A 21,618-nucleotide genomic window follows, 5' to 3' on the forward strand; every position below is an offset into this window, starting at 1 on the left:
TTACAGAATACTCTTAAGAGAGTAGAAAATACTGGGACCCTCTTAACTTCTCTGACCAAAACAAAGTTAAGGGGAGGGGGGAGGTAACTGACAATTATCATTTAAATCTGGTTAATGTCAGAATTTGTGTGTTCATTTGTACTGTTACTATACACCTGCTGTATGCACATTATAGACAATTACAACAATAAGTAATTTTAAGAGTCGTAAGTAATCTCAACACCATCTATAGTTAGTTTTCCATTCTGTAATATCTAATTTATTTAATATTATAAATCCCATTTTGTGACACTTACTAAACCAGATTTTTGCAGATTGAAGTCAGAAGTATCATAGCCTACATATCCACATTTATTAGATAATAATGCAAATTTCCCTTCAGTACTGCATTGTTAATTTTAATCAGAGACACACAAATTCTAATGGTGTCTCAGAACATTAGCATCTCTCTCTTTCTCTAAGTGTATGACTAAATCACAAAGAGTACTAGGAATGGGGAAATTAAAAAAATGAACCATATATAAAATTAAAGGTCCGGGGCGCCTGGGTGGCTTAGTCGGTTGAGCATCCGACTTTCGCTTAGGTCATGATCTCGCGGTTCGTGGGTTCGAGCCCCGCGTCGGGCTCTGTGCTGACTGCCAGCTCGGAGCCTGGAGCCTGTTTCAGTCTGTGACTCCCTCTCTCTCTGACCCTCCCCTGCTTACGCTGTCTCTCTCTCTCCTAGAAATAAATAAAACATTTAAAAAATTTAAAAAAAAAAAAAATTAAAGGTCCATTACTCTCACACAAGGGGAAGAAACAAAACAGGGTGTGTTATTTTTATCTTGTTGTTATTCATATCTAGTCAAATTATGTCTCACAAAATATTTCAATGATGCTTAGTAAAAGTCTGATATGCTGCATTAAAATAACTGTTTTATCTGATTTTTTTAAATAATTGGGACAGAAATACTTCCTTTCTACAACAGACTATAGTCCATTCTTTTTTTTAAGGAATCGGAACCTTGCCTTCCTCCCATGAACTAAGATGTCCCATGACATCTTAGTAGGTCCCATGACATCTTAGTAGGTCCCATGAACTAAGATGTGTTAAAGTCAGGCAGCTCCAAGGGCGCGTGCGCTCTGAAAGTCAAATGCCAAGAACCAGTTCTCTCCTGCTGGCTCCACCTCAATCCTCTACGGGGAGATCAGGAGGAAAGACCAAGTCTGACCTCATGAAGCTCAGAGGAGGGCTGGAGAAAAAGACGAGTCTGGCACAAGACAGTGAGGACGCTCAAGGGTGACCGATGTGGGAGACTTCAGAGCAGGGTGGGACTCCAGTCTGCCCGTGAGAGGGACGCCAGGACAGGCAGTATCAGGGGCACTGAGTGACCCTCCAGTAGTAGGGGTTCCTGAAGAAGACCCCCAATGTTCAAAGGCTCTGGGGCCTGCAGGAGCCCAGGGGGAGGCTTCCCGGGCGAGTGGGCCGTGCCGGAGTGGGTGGAAGCAGGTGGGTAAGCGCCAAGGACGAGATCAGGGGGAAGAGATGGAGCTCCACCATGAATGACACTGCACGGTAAGCAAACTGGGTCTCCTGAATGTGGTCGGGATTCACTGAGGAAATGCAGGTAATGGTTTGAAAGTTCGTTTTCATTAACATCACTGTTCGCTAAAATCAAAATGAGAAGTATGTTCGGAGAAGGTGTTAACCAGATTAGTAATGTTGATTCTTGTTAACTTATCAGCTCAAACGTAGCATAGGAAAAAGGAAGAGCAAATAGCTTGGCTGGAATGTGGGTTTCATTTATCAGAAAGAGCAGGCTGTGGAGTCTAGAAGAAACTCCTACGTGGGATTCACCTAAGAGTGTGACTAATGGCCCAGAGTAGTTTAATAGCACAGGCACATTTCAGGAGGCTGCTGAATAGCACACAGTTGCAAACACATTATCTTGAGCGATCTGGCAACAGGATGTGCTTTCTGAAAGAGAACATTCCAGAGAGGATTCACACACATAACACAGCTCGGTGTGTAGCGTTCAGGATGTCATCTATCCTTCTCCCTTTCAAAGAATCCAAAGTTCTTGTATTATTTGATTATACTTATTTTCATGGGAAGCTGCACTTTTATTCCTGTTTAAATGGCTAAGTTTGTTATGCACTGGAAGGGAGACAGTTTTCTTACTCTGCTTTCATATTGTACAATATATAAAATAGTACACTGGTTGTCTTCTCAAACATTTGCCCCAATTCCTCAGAGTTAACATCTGCCAAATAATTTGACCGTAAGTGAAATCTAACATCTTTTGTTCTAGTGAGAAGCACTACGTGAGTATTTCCACTCCATAAATCAAATATATAACCACCTTGAGATATTTTCTTTTATCATTTTGAAAGTCTTATGGATGCACAAAAATAGGCACATCCTCTTTGATTTTATTATACACCATTTATGTGCCGCATATAAGTGAAAATAAATTACATTCTCATATACCTATTGACTAGAAAAGAATGTTGGCTTTCAGAATTCATCGATAATGTGCAAATTCTTGATCAGCATATCCATATTTTTAAAAGCAAATTAAACATAAAGAGCAGCCTGTTTATTTACAAAGAAGATTAACTCTTAGCGTCTAGGCCAGCTGTAGTTTACTAATATAACCTCTCTTTAAAGAAAAAGGCAGATTCCAGCACCATCAGGTGTCTGAGGACTCTGGTTAATTAGCAACAATGTGCCAGAGTGTTTTGATAACCTCAGTTGACTCTGACTCAATTAGGTTGATTGAGCAAAACTAGAACTTGCTCTGTATCTGTATACTTCCAGCGTGCTATGCAGCTCATTGTTTCCAAAGGCTGGTGGGCAGAGATTCGAGGAGGGGGTTAGTAAACGTGGGCCTCTCCCCAGAGACCTGCTTCAGTAGGACTCAGATGCAGTGCAGGGAAACTCCATCTCTCAAAAGTCCCTCTTGAGAACTTCACACAACTAATGAATCCTTCTCTCCAAGGTGAAGGCCCCAGTGGATAGAGTGGTCAGTGTTAGCTTAGAATACACACTCTAACCCAAATCCAGATTCACCTGGTGGAGAATGTAATGCTAAATGATATTATTTGTAAGAATTAGCACATACAGACTTCTGTGGTTTCATGAATGTTTCCCACAGAAAGCACACACCGTACATCACACATAACGGTAAAAATCTGTAACATCATCATCATCGAAATTACTTACTTTGGGCCAAATACTGTGCTGAGTATGTGTGTAAACACACACACAGAGTTTTGCAAGTAAAAAAGTAACAAAGATAAAACATGTCTTTCAAGATTCACAGAGCAAGGTCCATATGGAGAAATGAACAGAAGTTTCTGAAAATATAAAAGATTTGAACAGCAGGAAAAATATGCCTGTGTCTACACAGGAAGATGATTATGCTAAAGATGGAAAGTCTCTCAAAGTGAATTCACATATACCTGAAAACACGGGGAGATTTTTTTTCCTGAAAGAAATTATCCCTTATGAAACAAGGAGCTACCTTATACTTGAATCCTTACAAAATTTCTCATGTTAAAGGGATTCCATTTTATTTCAAACTTCTTGTTGGGAAGATACAGTCCCCTAAAATAATATCCACTACGGGGCGCCTGGGTGGCTCAGTCAGTTAAGTGTTCGACTTCTGCTCAGGTCCGACTTCTGCTCATGATCTCACAGTTCATATTTTTATTTTTTAATTTTTTTAATGTTTGTTTATTTTTTGTGAGAGAGAAAGACAGAGTGCAAGCAGGAGAGGGCAGAGAGAGAGAGGGAGACACAGAATCCGAAGCAGGCTCCAGGCTCCGAGCTGTCAGCACAGAGCCCAACACGGACCTTGAACTCAGGAACCTTGAGATCATGACCTGAGCCCAAGTCAGATGCTTAACCAACTGGGCCACCCAAGTGTCCCTCACAGTTCTTCCACTTGCACTCTCTCTGTCTCTCTCTCTGTCTCTGTCTCTCTCTCTCTCTCAAAAATAAACATTAAAAATAGATTAGGGGAACCTGGGTGGCTCAGTCGGTTAAGCGGGCAACTTCAACTCAGGTCATAATCTCACAGTTTGTGGGTTCGAGCCCCGCATCGGGCTCTGTGCTGACGGCTAGCTCAGAGCCTGGAGCCTGTGTCTGCCTCTCTCACTAACCCTCCCCTGCTCATGCTGTTTCTATCTCTCTCTCTCAAAAATAAATAAAAAAAACATTAAAAAACATTTTTTAAGAAGTAAAAAAAGATTAAAAAATATATCCACTAATGTTGGTTTTAGATGTTTATAAGGTTACCAGACGAAGCTGTTAATATGTAACAAAGGAAATTTTTCTTAAAGAAGGTAAATTTAGTGATTACTTCTGGGATAATGATTCAACAGTACCAAGTATTAAATGTCGAACTAAATAAGGATTTTTAAGATCACAGTAGAGAACAATATAATAAATGGTCATGTGGCAGTGGTTAACAATACATTTTTAAGGATTTTGTTTTTCTTTTAAAAGAAAATAAACCATCCCACCAGTATACAAACGGATTCTCTAGTTTGGTACAATATTTCCCAGGACATTCTCATAGAACCATCCAAGTGCTGCTTGACCATTCCAGACAGAGCACCTTGACTGTTAATCCATTTAACCAATACATACTGATTTATATACTCTTTACTTTTCTAGGAATATAAACATGAACATGTTCTCAATATGTTGTAAATATAGTTGCAATTTTACTACTGACTGCTTCCCTTTTTGGTGTTTCCACAATAATCTATACAGCAGTGATTCTTAACCAATTTGGGGGTGAGGTATCTCTTTGACAGTCTGATAAAAACCCTCAGAGTCTCCCCAAAAGAGATAATTTATATGCTCATACACTCAGTATTTTGCCCATAATTTTACAGGGCTCACAGACTTCCTAAAACCCCATCACAAGTCATTCATATCAGATGAACAATATTGTCATAGACCTTCCTTATCCTGATATATGCTTATAAGTACTGCCTGTGTTTGCTTATGCATCTGCCTTTCTAACAACAACAACAAAACACTTTGTTGTAAGGTCCCCATGGACAGAATGTCTTTCTGCATTTACTGCAGCCAACAGAGTAACAGCACATATCAATATTTATTGAGTGAAGGTATATATGTGTAAAGAATAATTCAACAGGATCTCACAGATCTTTTCTTCTAAATTTTTTTAATGTCTATTTGAGAAAGAGAGTGCACTGAAGGTGCAGAGAGAGAGAGAGAGAGAGAGAGAAAGACAGAGGTGCTGAAGAGGGCTGTAAGCTGACAGAAGATATAATGCAATCACACCAGAGATGGCGAGCCACTGCAGCATCAGTTAGGGTTCCTTCTATAGAAAGTTACAGGGAAAAAACAAATCCTAGACAGGCCCAAACAGAGATCATTTTATTGGCTCATGTAACTGATCAGTCCACGGGTAAAGTCTCTTGCAGGCACAACTGTATTCTTGGGGTAAGCACTGACCTCTCGGCCAACTTCACTGTCCAAATCTGCGCTCTGGCTTCTAATTTGCGGGCTCTGCTCACAGGCAGGTGCGTCACTCAGTTATAATCTCTGAATTTAGAATCTGGCCCATGAAGGTGCACTTCTTGACTCACAAGCATCCGGGCTCAGACCTTTGAACTACAGGTCTCTAATTTAGTCTATGCCTCCAGGCAATTTGGATCAATGACTTGGGGGTCAGCAGGCATACATCTTCCTCTGCCCCTGAGCTGCATTCCAGCACCTTCCAAACTATAATGGGCTCCTTCTCTGGCAGAAATGAACAGGAGGCACTGGGGTTGGGCTTTGGGAATCAGGATTCTCTCAGGTTCCAGGAAATATCTCAAATGTCCCCCCTCCTTGCCACCATTTCCTCTAAATTAGCTTAGGTCCAAAGATCTGGCTTTTCTCACCAGGCAAGATCCCAACTATTCGACATCTAAGTCTTTTCAATCACAGAGTTTCAGTCACAATAGTTGTCACTATTGTCAGACAGACCAGTGTCAACCTCCTGACACTCCTTCCTTCCCGTAGCCTGGAACATCCTGAATTTTTCCAACGAAGTTTTCAATGCTTGCCCTCCCAGGTACATGTCCTGTGTCTCAATATCACGAGGGATGCTTAACTATCTGTTTTACCTGTTTCATCTATTTTTTTCTGGCCCATTCAAACTCTGAGAGTTCCTTCCCCATTGCACATTTTTCCATGGACTAGAATTAGTGACTACGGGTCATAAACATAACAGTGATGGATGTTAAGTTTAGAACAAATGACACTATATTTGTCACAGTATTACTATTCTAATTCAAATAATACCTTCAGGCTGCATCTAAATACAAAAAATCTCTGGCATTGTTCATGTCTGATTAATTGAATTCAGTACTAGAGGTAATGTGTGAAGTGGAATCTTTCTTAGTAAATTCATTGTTAGGGAGAATGTCAGCTGATAGAACTGTTTTGCAAAGTAATTTAACAGTACTGATTAAACGTAAAACAGATTCGTTAGGAGTCTCGATACATCTATATTTAAAAATAGATTGTTATGGGGGCGCCTGGGTGGCCCAGTTGGCGAACGGGATGATTTCGGCTCAGGTCATGATCTCACGGTTCGTGAGTTCCAGCCCCACATTGGACTCTGTGCTGACAGCTCAGAGCTTGGAGCCTGCTTCAGATTCTGTGTCTCCCTCTCTCTCAGCCCCTTCCCCACTCATGCTCTGTTTCTGTCTCAATAATAAATTAAAAAAAAAAATAGATTGTTATGTAACCAAAAAAAACCAGCATGTATGAGATTGCATAGAGTAAAAACACAAATATAGCAGTGTATTTGTCAGCCTGGGCTGCCATAAGAAAACGCCATGGACTGGGTGGCTTAAACAGCGGAAATTTATTTCTCATGGCTCTAGAGGCTGGAAAGCCCAACATCAAGGTGTTGACTTAGTTCCCAGGTGAGGGCTCTCTTCATGGCTTGGCAACGGTGGCTTCCTCACTCAGTCCTCACTGGTGGAAACAAAATGGAAGAAGTCTGTCTACTGTCTAGCATCTCTTGTTATAAGGGCACTAATCACACCTCAAGGACCCTGTGGCCTCACCTAATCTTAGTTACTCTACCAAGGACCCCAGTGCCATCGCACGTAGTTGGGGGGCTTCAACATACAAATCCAGGGATGACACATTTCAGCCCCTAGGGACCAGAATACATTTGTATTTAAGTTTATATAAAATATTTTATAAGTAAAAAAAAAAAAGAAAAACCTTCATTGTGGTTGTCTCTGAGAGGTGGTTTTAAAAGGTAGAATGGAATTTCTACTTCATATCATTTAATGAAGATAAATGGGCAATTAGCCAGTGATGTGATCATTTTGGCAGCATAACCTTTGAATATCCAAAATATCCTTTCTGGAAAAGAATGTTAGGAGAGTGAAAGGGAAAATGATGACAGCATCTTCCACAAACCCAGATGAGTAAGAACCTCAAAAGACCCCCGGAGACGTGCGCGTGAACCAGCACAAATCAGAATCCGAGGGGTGGGAATAAACGAAACAGGACACGAAAGGAGTTGATCCACAGCCTGGACGCACTGCAGAAACTACTGTACTGTCAACCTCTCCTTGCCCAGAGAAGGGGTGGAGCCTGGGAAGGCTGAAAGCTACAGCAACAACAAACAGGAAGGCCTCCAGGCTTGCAGGCCCAAGAATCCAGGGGGCAGGGCTCCAAACAGCACCAAGGCAGACAGAGCCCAAAGCCTTGGAAATTCCCGCAAATGCTTTCCGGCAGAAGCTCATGCTGAGGGGGACTAGAAGGCCAGAGTCCAAACCGAGCAGAGAAGGCAGACGAGGGGGGAAGACTCGGACGGCCCAAAGGGGAGACCCCAGGAGGAGCAGAGCCCAGAAGTCCTGGGAAGCAAGATGGGAGGCGCCCACAGGCTGCAGAGCCCATGGGATCCCACAGGCTGCAAAGCCCATGGGATCTGAGGATGCAGCATGGGGCGGAAGGGGAAATTGCCCTAAAAAAGACCTCATTTTGAGACACCAAGCAGCTACCTGAGGGAGGGGAGGCCATACTGTAAACCCCGCAGGAAAACACCAGAGCAGGGAGCCCACAAACCAGCCAGGAACTGGGCAAAGCATCTCCAGGGCCGTCCCTTTATGTCCTGCAACACAGGGATAAAGGAGAACAGATTCTAATCCATATAAAAGTCACACGGAGAATTATAAGGAGAAAGGTAAGAACAATCCTATTAACGTTCTGACAGACAGTGAAAACACACCAGAAATATGTGGCCACAATAGCAGAACTGTAGCCTACTGTTTCGTAGTGCTCTAGAGGAATTAAGAGAGCAAAGCCTTCAAATAACCAATCAAAAATGGCAAAGTTCAGAAATGGAGTGGCTGAATCAAACCTGGATTGTTGAACTATTTGGTAAACAGGTTCTTGAAAAATCGCCCCCTTTTGTTTCAAATTGGCTAGAAATCTTTAATCCAAATATTCAGTGAGTAGAGTGCTAAGAAACTTCAGCTTTTGAATAACTACGGTCAACTGCAATTACTGAAAACAGGCCTTGCCAGAGAGAAGACATAGAAAATCACTGACGAAAACAAGTAAAGAAGGGAACATATCAAAGAGGCAGAGCTCAGATGGTGTACGGAATTTAATTCTGAACTTCTTTAAGTGCGATGTGGAATATCTTGGATTGTGAGAAGAATTTTTGATGAAGTTCCTATTTTAATTGAGTAAATTTATGTTCTGACTGGGACAGAAAGAAACAAGAGGCAGCCTATGATTTCCGAACATATAAATTTGGTAGAATGTTCAAAAGAATCCTAAATAGAATCCACTGGTTTATAATGATTTTTTCATACAATTTTTTTTCAAGGAAAGAGGATTATTGCATAGAAACTACAAAACAGTACCTGGAAAACATTTTGGTAAAATAATTACGCATTTAATGGTTTCTAAAGAGACAAGAAAATAATCCAGTTAATAGAAGTTGCTATAATCCTACCAGTCAACTCAAAACCTGAAAGGAGCACTTTCTCAAAAAATATGAGTTTACAGAGAAAAGTCAAAGATCTCAACAAACAAAATTATTAACCATAAATTAAAGATTTGAAAATTTCAGTAAACTTTACGACAAATTATACATAAGAGCAGGATGAAAAGACTTTATTTCTGAAAAAGAACTGTGATAGGCTATTACAACAGATGTAGGTAAGAAATAATTTTGTAACTATTATTAAGATTATTCTGTTTTTTATTACCTTTTAATCCTGACAATCAAAAAGTTTTTAAAGATTTGCTTTAATGTGTATAATACTGCTATGGACTGAAAGTCTGTGTCCTCCCAAAAAATTCATTCTGTTGAAACCTAATCCCCAATGTGATGGCATTTCAAAGTGGGGCCTCTAAAAGTGATTAGGTCAGAAGACCCCAGCTCATGGGAAGAGGATGAGTGCCCTTCCCCAGAGGCTGGAGGAGCTCCCCTGCTCCAACACATGAGGACACAGGGGAAAACAGTGGCCCGTGAATGAGGAAGACAATCTGCTGGCGCCCTGATCCTGGGATTCCCACACTTCAGAACTGAGAAATGAATTTCTTCAGTCTGTGGTATTTTGTTATAGCAACTGGAACAGACACACACAATGTATACATTGTATAAATGCTACTTTATTTTTCAGAAGTAATTTTGTTTTTTTAAGGTTTCTTTTTTCATTTTATTTTTTTCACCATGATTAAGTGCACTCTTTAATCTCCACTTCCTACTGGATCCTTCCCCCAACCTGAAAGATACTTTTATTTTCAAAAATAATTTTGAATAGAACTTTCTATAGGTTCCCCAATATAATGTAATTGAGTTGCACATAAATAGAGATTTCCAAAATTCACATAATTTTATTTTTTGTGCCTTCTTTTATTCTCATAACTGTCCAGTTTGGAAAACAAATTATATGGCCACCTTCATTACTAAGTTATAATAAGTAATACACTGTAGTACTGGATGACAGATATTCACTCAAACCCCAAGCAAATACCTGAAGGTACAGATGCAGAAACAGATCTTTCTCACATGGAAGCTTCGTGTATGAGAGATGTTGCCAAGTATTTCAGTGAGCCTTTCCATAACTGAAGTCGATACATGGTTACAGAATAACTGTATTAACATACGGTAAGAGAAAAGGTTGACACTAACCTTACAAAAAAATCAACTCCAAGTTAGTTAAAATCAAGTGTAAAGGGGAAAGTGATAAAAACTCACAACACAGGAAAATACCTTCCTTACTTAAAGATAGGAAGTAATTTTTATGTAAGACACATGCAAATACCTATAATTTCTATTACTTAGGCATCAATGAATTTTTATCTAAGACAAAAAAAATTACTTAAGTCTATAGAAAGAGAGAAATTGGCAGCACATAGATTAGAAAGACACAAAAATCCAACACAAATGTGCAAAAGAATAGATACTTCAGGAAAAAAAGGACATTCACGTGGTTAATAAACGTATGTCAAGGTTGCTGAACTTCAGTAATCAGAGAACTACTGTGGAAAACAACAACAATTTGACACAATTATACATAAAGAGATCGACAAAGAATTTTTAAAATCTGATAATACTAAGTGGTGAAGACATAAAGCAAAAGGAACTCTCATACATTTCTGGTAGCAGGTGTACATGGACACAAACACTTTCGATCATAGTTCAACCCTATCTTCTAAATGTAAAAATACACATACCCTGTGACCCAGAAATTCAGTTCTGGGCATATGTTCTAGAGAAATGTGTGCCCTTCATGTAGGCTATATGGATGTGATCGCCACATTATTTTTATAGCTTCCTCATGCTGGAAGCAACCCCAAGAATGTCCCAGGCACACTAGAGTACGGGCAAATAAAGTGCTGTCTGTCCATAAACTGAATATAATGCATCAGTGACAAGGACTACATCACAATATTTTGCAGAGATAAAAGCACAGTACCAGAGTATGCTGCTCAGGGATGCACGCATCCTGAAAACTAAAAAACTAAAAAGGGTGAAACTAAAAAGAAATATGACTAGGTATTATCTCCAGTGGGAAAGGAGGAATGGGTCATACACTCCTCTTTCTGAGTCCAATATAAACTCCCTTGCATCCACCAGAGGTGAGCCCGAAACCCAGACCCGCTCCATCAAGAGCACATCTGAAGAAAGGGAGATTGTTTAACACACGGGCCTGAAGAGCCAATGAGGTTCGACCGCAGGATTTTTAGAACTCCTGGGAAGAGAGGACAGTACTCACAAAGGGTCTGCCAGTGGCTGGGTTGCCACAGCAACAACGAGCGACAAGGATGGTGAGTCTTGAGTCCTCGAAGTTTTTCTTTTATCTTTTTATATTTTTAACATTTATTTACTTTTGAGAGAGAGAGCAAGAGAGCGAGCATGAGGGAGGGGCAGAGAGAGGGAGACAGGATCTGAAGCAGGCTCACAGCGGTGAGCACAGAACCCAGCTCGAGGCTCAAACTCACGAACCACAAGATCATGACCTGAGCTGAAATCAAGAGTTCGCCACTTAGCCAACTGGGCCACCCAGGAGCCCCTTGCCCCCACAGTTTTTCTTTATGTGTTACCTATCCTCTGGCACTGGATGCAGTTACTGGACCACCCGTGCTAGTCTCACAGTATATGACCTACCCTCCCTTACATCATGATCCTGAAGCACAATGAACACAAGCCTCAATGCTTAGTAAAAGCTTTAGATGTCGTGGTTAGGCTTAAATCTATCCTCACAGATGACTACATTTGTGACTTGTTGCAAGTTAATTAACCCAGGTTGACTGAAATGCAACACCGTCACCTATAAAGGTGATATGAATCACAGTACTGGCTCACCAAGCTGTTGCGAGGGCTAGATACAATCCTTGCAGTGACGAGCATCCAAGTGCCTACTCGGGCCAGTGGCTGCGCGCTCGGGTCCTGGCTGTATCTCTACCAGCCACACGACCCTGAGCGGCCACAGCATTTGCACGTGTGATACCGGGGTCCTAGTGGCAACTGGGTCACAGCATGGCTGCAAGGTTTACGCAACAAGGGTGTCTGGAACAGGCTTAGCACTTAATGATTGTCCAGTAACTATTTACTTTGATTGCTCTGAAAATGCATGGCACATAGTAAATGTTAGTTTATATGAACATTACTAACATCAAGATGAAAGATTAGATGTTACTACTAATTCTATAATCACCGGAGAATAACATGACGCATTATGAGCCATGCTATGACAATAAACCTGACAGCTTAGATAAAATTAACAAATTTCTTGGAACACAAAACTTACCCAAACTAACACAATAAAATCTAATAGCTTCATATTAAAGACATTTAATTCACAATCGGAAAGTTTTCCACAAAGAAAATTCTGGTCCTGGATGGTTTCACTATTCAATTCTACCAAACATTTAAGAAAAGAATAATACCAATATATAAAATGTTTTTCAGAGAATAGAGAGGAACTCTGTGCCCTCATTTTGTAAAGCTACCATAACTATTAAATAAACAATGATAGTACAAGTAAAACAAAAGAGAACTTCAGACCACGAGCCCTCGTGAACATTAACAAAATATTAGGAAATCAAATCAAGCAATAAATCCAAAGTATAATCCATGATGGCCCTGTAGTTTTATCCCTGAATGGCAAGGTTCACTTAACAAATGAAAATCAGTCAATGTAATTCAACATATCAACAAAATGAAGTATAAAAATAGAAATACTTCAATAAACTCAGAAAAACAGCATTTGACAAAGTCACCATCAATTCATGACAAAAATTCTCAGCAAATTAAATATAAGGGAACCTCCTCATTCTGATTCAGGGTATGCATGAGATGAAAAATATAAAATTCAGACAATAAAATTCAAAAGCTCCAATTACCGCAGCATAAACATATAAACTATTCAGGAACAAATTTAATAAAAAGCATGAAACCTTTGTACACTGAAAAAAATATTAAAGACTATTGAGATAGATTAAAGAAGTTTCAAATAAATGGAGATATGTACCATGTTGATCGAATGGAAACTCAAAATTGTTAAGATGTCAAATGCCTTCAAATGTATCTATGGATTTGACACAAACCTCAGTGAAAATTCTTCATAGGCTTTTTTTTTTTTTAAGTTTATTTATTTTGAGAGTGCGTGGGCCTACAAGTGGGGAAGGATGGAGAGAGAGGGAGAGAGAGAATCTCAAGCAGGCTCTATGCTGTCAGTATAGAGCCCAATGCAGAGTTCGATCCCACAAACATTGAGATTATGACCTGAGGCAAAATCAAGAGTCAGATGCTTAACTGCCTGAATCACCCATAGGCTTTTAAAAAGATATTTAATTCCAAAATAAAAAATGAAATGGAAAGGATCTAGCACAGCCAGAAGTACACTGTAAATCTGTTTGAAGGACTTATACACCTGATCTTAGACCTTATTATAAATCTATAGTAGTCAGAGAGTGTGGTATTAGGAAAAGGGTAAAGCAGTACATGGACAAGACAGGACAGAGATGTCAAAGTGGAAAAGAGACTATTTTTTTAATGTTTTATTTATTTCTAGGAGAGAGAGAGAGCGTGAGCAGGGGAGGGTCAGAGAGGGAGTCACAGACTGAAACAGGCTCCAGGCTCCGAGCTGGCAGTCAGCACAGAGCCCGACGCGGGGCTCGAACCCACGAACCATGAGATCATGACCTAAGTGAAAGTCGGACGCTTAACCGACTAAGCCACCCAGGCGCCCCGAAAAGAGACTATTTTCAACAAATGGCATTACAACAACAGAATGGAGAATGAGTAGATGGGAAATGAATGAACAAATTGGGTCATATTCATACAACGAATAGGTTCCTGCCAATAAGACGAAAGTACTGACGTTTGCATCAGCGTGGATGAATCTGGAAACACACTGTACTGACCCACACACAAGAGAGTACATACTAAGTGGTTTCATTTATATGCAATTCAAGAACACGAAGAAGAATGAAATTAATGAATCTATAGTAATAGAAATAAGCACGGTGGTTATCTATAGAGGGTGAAGGTTCACCAAACAGGAGAAAATGGGAATTTCCTACCAAGGCTGAAATGATTCATATCCTGAATGGAGACAGAAAGGTATTATTATATGTCAAAACTCATCAAATTTTACATTTTTTAAAAAAAATCCACATGGGAATAGTAAAATTGGAAAAATACGAAACAAGACTTAAATACTCAAGTAGAGCAGAAGGAAAATAAGCCCATGTAATATAACCCAGAAGCTGGGCTTCCTGAAAATAATGTGGTCGATTGGTTTAGAAAAGTCCTCTCCTCAGATCTATCCCAAAATATTTTTTTTAAAAAAAGGAACTTCAAGAAAAGTGAGCTTGATATTTGGTTGTCATTCTTCCCATCAGAAAACTGCTCATTTAAATTCTGAAACTCAGAGGCTTAAGCCAAATGACAGCTGAGAGGCTAAAAAGTTGAACAGAGCTTCAGGTCTTTGCACAGGATTGAAGACATAAAAATTAGACACAGTAGACGACAAAGATCGTCACAAGGCCTCCTAGGGAGTTCTATTTTCTTCTGTCCCCTAGGATGAATCCCACTGAAGTCTTTTAGGAGTCAGGCAGTAGGGGCACCTGGGGGGCTCAGTCAGTTAGGCATCCGACTTCGGCTCAGGTCATGATCTCACAGTTCGTGGGTTTGAGCCCCACGTCGGGCTCTGTGCTGACAGCTCAGAGCCTGGAGCCTGTTTCGGATTCTGTGTCTCCCTCTCTCTCTGACCCTCCCCTGCTCTCGCTGTCTCTCTCTCAGAAATAAATTTTTTAAAAAAATTTTTTTTTTTTAAAGAAGCCAGGCAGTAAATTCTCATGAGCTCCGGCCTGCCCCTTTGTGACCAGCTCCTCCATCAGAAAGAAATCCTTGGTCGCCAGCCCAAGTCCCGAGTGGGGTGAACAGCAGCACATTTCCATGGGGGCCAAGGCACCCCTGCACCAACCCCAGCTTCCGGGTCCCAGGCTGCTGCTGTGGAAGCCAACATCAGTGTTAATTCTGTTCTCTGCCCTGCGATGCCACCTTCTTCTCTTGCCTCTCCTGAATTCACTTCAATCACTGCAAGGAGGTAGAATATTCTTTAGTCCCTCACAGAAGCCTCTTTTGTTTTGTTCTGAACACTTTTTTTTTTTTTTTTTATATAGAGAGGTTGCTTCCACAGCAGTTTTATCGATAGGGCTGATTTTCTAAACTGCGTTACGGCTGCAGTACTTGCTGCAGTTTTTGCTCTATGAGAAAATGAACATCAAAATTTCCGGAAAGTCTCCACGTCACTTCATGCTAGTTCACATGCTCTGCACATCACTCTAGAAACAGAGGAATTCGAGGGTGTGCGACCAGACATAATTCTTAATGCCAGGCCCTGCAAACTCTCCATTTATATCTGTCACTTCCTGTATAAGGCCTGTCATTTCTCTAAAATTTTAGTGACATACTAGAATGCCAAGTCACAACTCTCCACTCCTGTTACTGGCACTGTGTTTCCTGCCAATGTCACTAGGTTCTGGTGACACCAGGAGTCCAGAACTGTGCTTCAGAGCCCATCCCTTAGCAGCTAACCAGCCCTGAGGGTCCCCAGAGTCGAGGAGAAGGGCCTTTGTGACACTAGGTGTGTGTGGTGTCCGCCCACATCCTGCCGCGACGGCGAGGCAAGTCCAATCTCCTGATAAAAGTTTTCATTCTCAAAGCCTGTGCACACTTCAATTCCCATGTTTTCCTACCACCACATGGTTTCTTAGCCTTTCTCTAGGAAACTCACACCCAGGGCTCTAGGGCCTGGCTCTTCAGGCTGAAGAGCCTGAAACACCAAGTCTTAGAACATACCACTCACCAAAGTTCCAGGTGAGACCTCAGAGTTTTTAGTGTCCTAACTTGGAGGTGGTGTGTTAAGGACCATCCCAGGCCCAGCTCATATGTCTCATCTTCGGTTCCCATCACATGCAAGTATTTAACAGGCACCGTAAGAGTTTATTCTCAACTCTTTTTTTTTTTCCCTTGAGAGAGAGAGTTCATGAGCAAGACAGAGGGGCAGATGGAGAAAGAGAGAGAGAGAGACAGAGACAAGAAGACACAGAAAGAGACAGACAGAGAGAGAGAGAGACGGATCCATGCTCAGCACAGAGCCTGATGTGGGGCTTGATCCCATGGCCTGGAATCAAGACCTGAGCCAAAAATCAAGAGTCAGATGCTCAACCACCTGACCCACCCAGGTCCCTCTCAATTTAATTCCAAGGGATGGTTTAATCTAAAACGTATTTGGTATTTCATCTGAGCACAAAAACCCTATGTGAAAAGGTATGCCACTGCAGACTCCTAGATACCTCAAGAATGGAAAACTTTAGCTCTGAGCACCTCTTCTACAGCTTTGAAAATAGAAGCTGTCTTTAGAAATTCTCTGAAAATCTTTATCTTTTTCATTTTATTATGTTAAGAAACTGTCTTCCCGCTCTGCTTCTAGGTCTGTGCCTCGGCTGCATGTCTGCTCAGCCTCTCCAGGTCTCAATCCGTGCACCCTTTCCACCACCATACTCTGGACATTGCACATTTCCGAACGAGCAAAAGTTTACAGAGAGGGGTTCAATGAAGCCGTGAACAGCCCTCCACTATCTCCTTGGCTTTTTCCTTCTGCTGTGTCTCCACACTGAAATCTTTCACCTACCCTCTGTTCTAGGCTAAAATCCCTGAGAAGTGAGAGTGTCTCTTTCAGGTGCCTGCCTGCCTTGGTGGTGATCCTTCTCGCTGTCTTCGAAGAAAATACTGTTCATTGATACTTACTGAGCACTAAACACGCAAGTCTAGCTTGGTGGGCATTGTGAAGCATTTACTTAAGAATTCTGAGTCTAGTAAGGAATGTTCTCAATTTGTTACTTTTCCCCAATGTCCCCAGCCCAGTGCTTCTGCTGACTGCACTGGTGGCTGTCTGTGATGCTCCTGCTGATTATTTCAGTGGTACCTTCTCCAGTATCCCAGAGGCTTAAGTTCCCCCAACCCAGCCCTGTCCACAACTCCAGAATACAGTGACCAACTGGAGGCCTCACACTATGTCACCACCTGCAATTCATCTGTCCTTTGTGTTTGCAGTTCACGAGGAAGCAGCAGAGTTGTGTGGGCTCGTTCTACTCCTGCTTCTGAAATTTAAGTCTGCCTTTCTACCATTTTGTACTCGTTTTATTCATTCTGATTCACTTCCAATCACAACTCTCAAAGCAGTTATCCTGTATTTTAATCTTTCTAATTAATTTCCTATTGTTCCAACTCCAAAGTTTAGTAGAGGGGCCACACTGTATATAGAACCCTAAAATAGTCCCAGCCACAGACCACTCTCTCTTCTGGAATTTTCACTGCTCTCATTCCATCTTCAAATATCACCCTCTCCTGCCTGAGTGTTCTTAACAGGGAGTACAAATGCTCTCTCCCAAGCACTGTGGATGGTTGTATAAACTTAAAGAAACTTTCTGGAGACCAGCTTATCAATATATATCAAAATGTAAAACAAGCACATGTGATTCAAAAATGGTCTTTTCCATGAAACGGTCTGAAAAAATAAATACTGCTACAAGACAAACATGTTATGTATAAGGATGTCCGTTGGAATTTTTAACATAATAGCAACCGTTAAAGGGGTGGGGAAGCATGATCTAATCATCCATATGAAAACTGGCCAAATAAATTATGATGTGTACATAGTTGTGGAATCAATTTTTCAGAAAAAGAATCAATCTTGATCAATTTACTGATGTGAATTCATGTGGTACAGCTTTGGTGATCCTGTGAACTAGACATTTTTCATATTTTGGATAAGCAGTACCTGGTCTCTTTCCTGTTAACATCCTCAACACTCCTGGGGAATAATGGCTGCCTTCATCTACAGAAACCAAAGGGACAGGATCCTCATCCTCCAAGTGGCATAATCAAGAGGCACAAGTGAGGCAGTCTTGGCCAGCTGACTGTGGAATTCAAGCTAACAACGACGGATGGTTGGTGAGCTCGTTTGTTATGGTTCAATGCAGAACATGACATGGTCCTGCCCTTGCCCATAGTTACTGCTGCCTGCCGTTCACAGGACCCTGGTCCCCATGCCTGGGTATCTACTTCCCACTCTATGCGTGCTTTTAAATAGATGCAAAGTAGATCATGAAATGTATATATTTAATTGAAAGACAAACAACGCATCTGTTTTACTTCTGTCCATGTCCTGAAAACTTCTTCCTGATGAGTCTAGTTAAATGTATGCTTCCTAACTCATTTGTTTATTATGAACTGGGATCTGTCATCTGTCACACGCCCCATTACATTTCGCTCTATAAAATAGTAGTTTCCACACATTTTTTCTTGCTGCAGGCATAAACGAAGATATTCCCATGCGTGACACACTTCCGTGATACATCCAGATTTTCTATATCCAACCTTGCTAATTTTGTTGGAGAAAATCAATCTACTTTTTTTTTTCTTGCTACAAATCGTGAAGGAACAGCAGTATTCATCCAAAGTGACTACATATTTCAATTATTTTTGGTATGCTCATATTTCTGCATCTTGTGTAAACTACTTCTTTCCAATTCAAAAAGGCAGTTCTGAAATGCAGGTTAGTGAGTGCTATTATTTGAGGAAAAACTTACATCTGTTTTATTGTCTATATTTATTGAAAAGCAAATAATTCACAGTATTGAGTAGTGAATTTCTTTTCACACTGTGGATTTTATCTTCTCTGTCCCTCTTAACATTATCTTTTGTGTCCATTCTTATAATGAGTGGTTCTCCACTCATTACAGCTATGGCAGGACAGGAAAGTGGCATTAGCCTTTAGGGTGAAAATACTGAGCAATATATGTGGACCTATGAACAAGAAACATAAGAAACATATTCTACCTCATCTCCACACTCTCCCTGGCCCATTATTTGCAATGTATATAACTATATGGCTATGTCCCAATGTGAGAGGTGTACATTTTAAGGTTACTGTGTTTTAACAAAATAGAAGCTCTGAGTTAAATATTAAGCTGAATAGTAGGAAAAATCTATGTCTTTTGCACACCTGAAATTGTACGCTGAGATGTTCAACTTCTACACACATTCAAGAACGATCAAGACACAGGTGTGTCCCATCCCGACTCTGCTACGAAAAGCTGTTTCAGTAGGAAATTACAGCACGAACACCTGATGCTCTTTTCGTAAAACATCTGCTTCAATTATGATGTTCTGCCATTCTTAGTGGAGTTTATCAACCAACATGTCTCACGGGTAGCTTTCAATGACAGAAATATAAATGTATTAGGGTCAGGTAGATACATATATATACTAGTTTAAGAGGATTTTTCTTTTTTTACTAGATTCAATAAGACTGAAATATATTTTATCATCAGACTCTAAGTAGGTGCCTTGATCAAACTCAATTCTGAAGCGTTCTTTTGTCACGTCTTGTAAGCATAAGCAATTGCTATGTGAGAAACAAGTGATACACCAGAAAAAGGAAGCTCATCAGTAAATGACCGTCACTGCTTTTACAGCCGCTGAGGGTAGCCCAGATGACTAGGCAGCTGGGACTCAGAGTTACTGGGGCGCCTGGGGGGCTCAGCCAGTTACGCGTCTGACTTGAGCTCAGGTCATGATCTCACAGTTCATGAGTTTGAGCCCCACATCAAGCTCGCCGCTGTCAGCGCAGAGCCTGCTTAGGATTCTTTCTCCCTCTCTCTCTGCCCCTCCCCTGCGTGTGTTCTCTCTCTCAAAATAAATAAATAAATTTTTTAAAATACTTAAAAAAAAACCCGAGGTATAATGATGTAATTCACTGAAAAGCATGCTGATGACCACAATTCCTGAAACAAAAGGCAGAATAGACCTGGAGCCTATTTCAACAAGCTGTGTGTCTATAATAAGACATTTAGGGTACATATTTTATATTAAAGGAATATTTATGGAATACATCACTGTCAATTTAATTCAGTAAGTAATTGAGCGTCTACTTTAGGCGATTACAATCTTCTTTGATTTAAAAAAGTTAATATAGGGACGCCTGGATGGCTCAGTCAGTTAAGCGGCTGACTTAGGCTCAGAGCATGATCTCTCAGTTCGTGGGTTCGAGCCTCGTGTCAGTCTCTGTGGTGACAGCTCAGAGTCTGGAGCCTGCTTCAGATTCTGTGTCTCCCTCTCTCTCTCTCTGCCTCTCCCCTGCTCGCACTCCGTCTCTGTCTCTCTCTCAAAAATAAATCAACATTTTTAAAAAAATTTTTAAGTTAAGGGGTGCCTGGGTGGCTTAGTCAGTTAAGCGTCTGACTTTCACTTGGGTCATGATCTCACGGTTCGTGGGTTCGAGCCCCGCGTTGGGCTCTGTGCTGACTGCCAGCTCAGAGCCTGAAGCCTGTTTCAGTCTGTGACTCCCTCTCTCTCTCTCTGCCTCCCCTGCTCACGCTCTCTCTCTCTCCTAGAAATAAAAAAAAAAAAAAATTTTAAGTTAATATAAATTTTTACATAGTGTCTGTAAGCTCCCAACTTAGTAAGGAATACAGGCATAGAAATAAGTAACAGTAACTATGCTAACATGCCCACAATATTCAGGGAAAAAATCATCAGGGAATAGAAGGTACATCAGGCAAAGCATATAGGCAAAGGTACATGGTCTTCACAGATGAGGCCCAACTACTAGCTAGTAGTAAAGATTAAATTCACTAATAAAAAAGAAAAGAAAATATTAAAAGAAGAAAGTGAAGGAAGAAATCTGTCCTCATCAACTTGGCAAAATTTAAAAGAATGAGATACAACAGTGGCGAGAAGGATAAAAGTTTTGAACAAGTAGAATTCAAAAAATTTTGAATAGCTTATTAATATTACTTATTTATAAATATAATATGGAAATATTTATAACTAGTGAAAATTAATGTTCTTTCTGAGTCAACAATTCCAATCCTAGTTATTTACCAAAATGAAATCATCACACAAAGGTATGAGATAAACATATCTCTCATGTGTGTAAGGTTATTCATCCCATCACGTTTTGAAATAGGAATGGCCACCATGCATGTTGGTGTTGCCAGAACGTGATGTATCACTCAGTCCCTGGAGATAATGTAGCAGAGTTACAAGAACTAATTTAGAGATCTGTACACTTCAGGAAGATAAGGGGAAACCCATTCTGTTAAAGATAAAGAAAACGGCAAACTGCAAAATAAAAATAGTAACTGGGTTCATGTGAAAGTCTCTTGGTCCCACTGAAACAAGAGAACATTGGATAAAGTAAAAGCATGCTTCTCTTTAATACGACTAAGAGCAATGTATGCAAATAAATCTAAATTAAATAAATTATGGAGAGAATGAGGCCTTCTTTGGGGAGCAGAGACAGCTGCCTAAACTAGGGCCAGTTTTGCCTAAACTATGAAGCATATGATGGCTTAAACTAGAGAGACCTTCCTAGGAAAAAGAGAAAACGGCCAAACTTTTATCAGTATTGTTGCCAGGAAAATCTTGTTGATAACTGCAAGAGCTTCAAACACACACAAAAAGGTTATCCTGACTTGACAGTTCTCCTACACCGGAATTTGCTAAGTTAGCTGAGGCAGAACAGAGCTGAAAACCAGGGCACCAC

This window comes from Crocuta crocuta, unplaced genomic scaffold (assembly GCF_008692635.1).
Source record: "Crocuta crocuta isolate KB4526 unplaced genomic scaffold, BGI_CrCroc_1.0 scaffold31, whole genome shotgun sequence".
Lineage (NCBI taxonomy): Eukaryota > Metazoa > Chordata > Mammalia > Carnivora > Hyaenidae > Crocuta > Crocuta crocuta.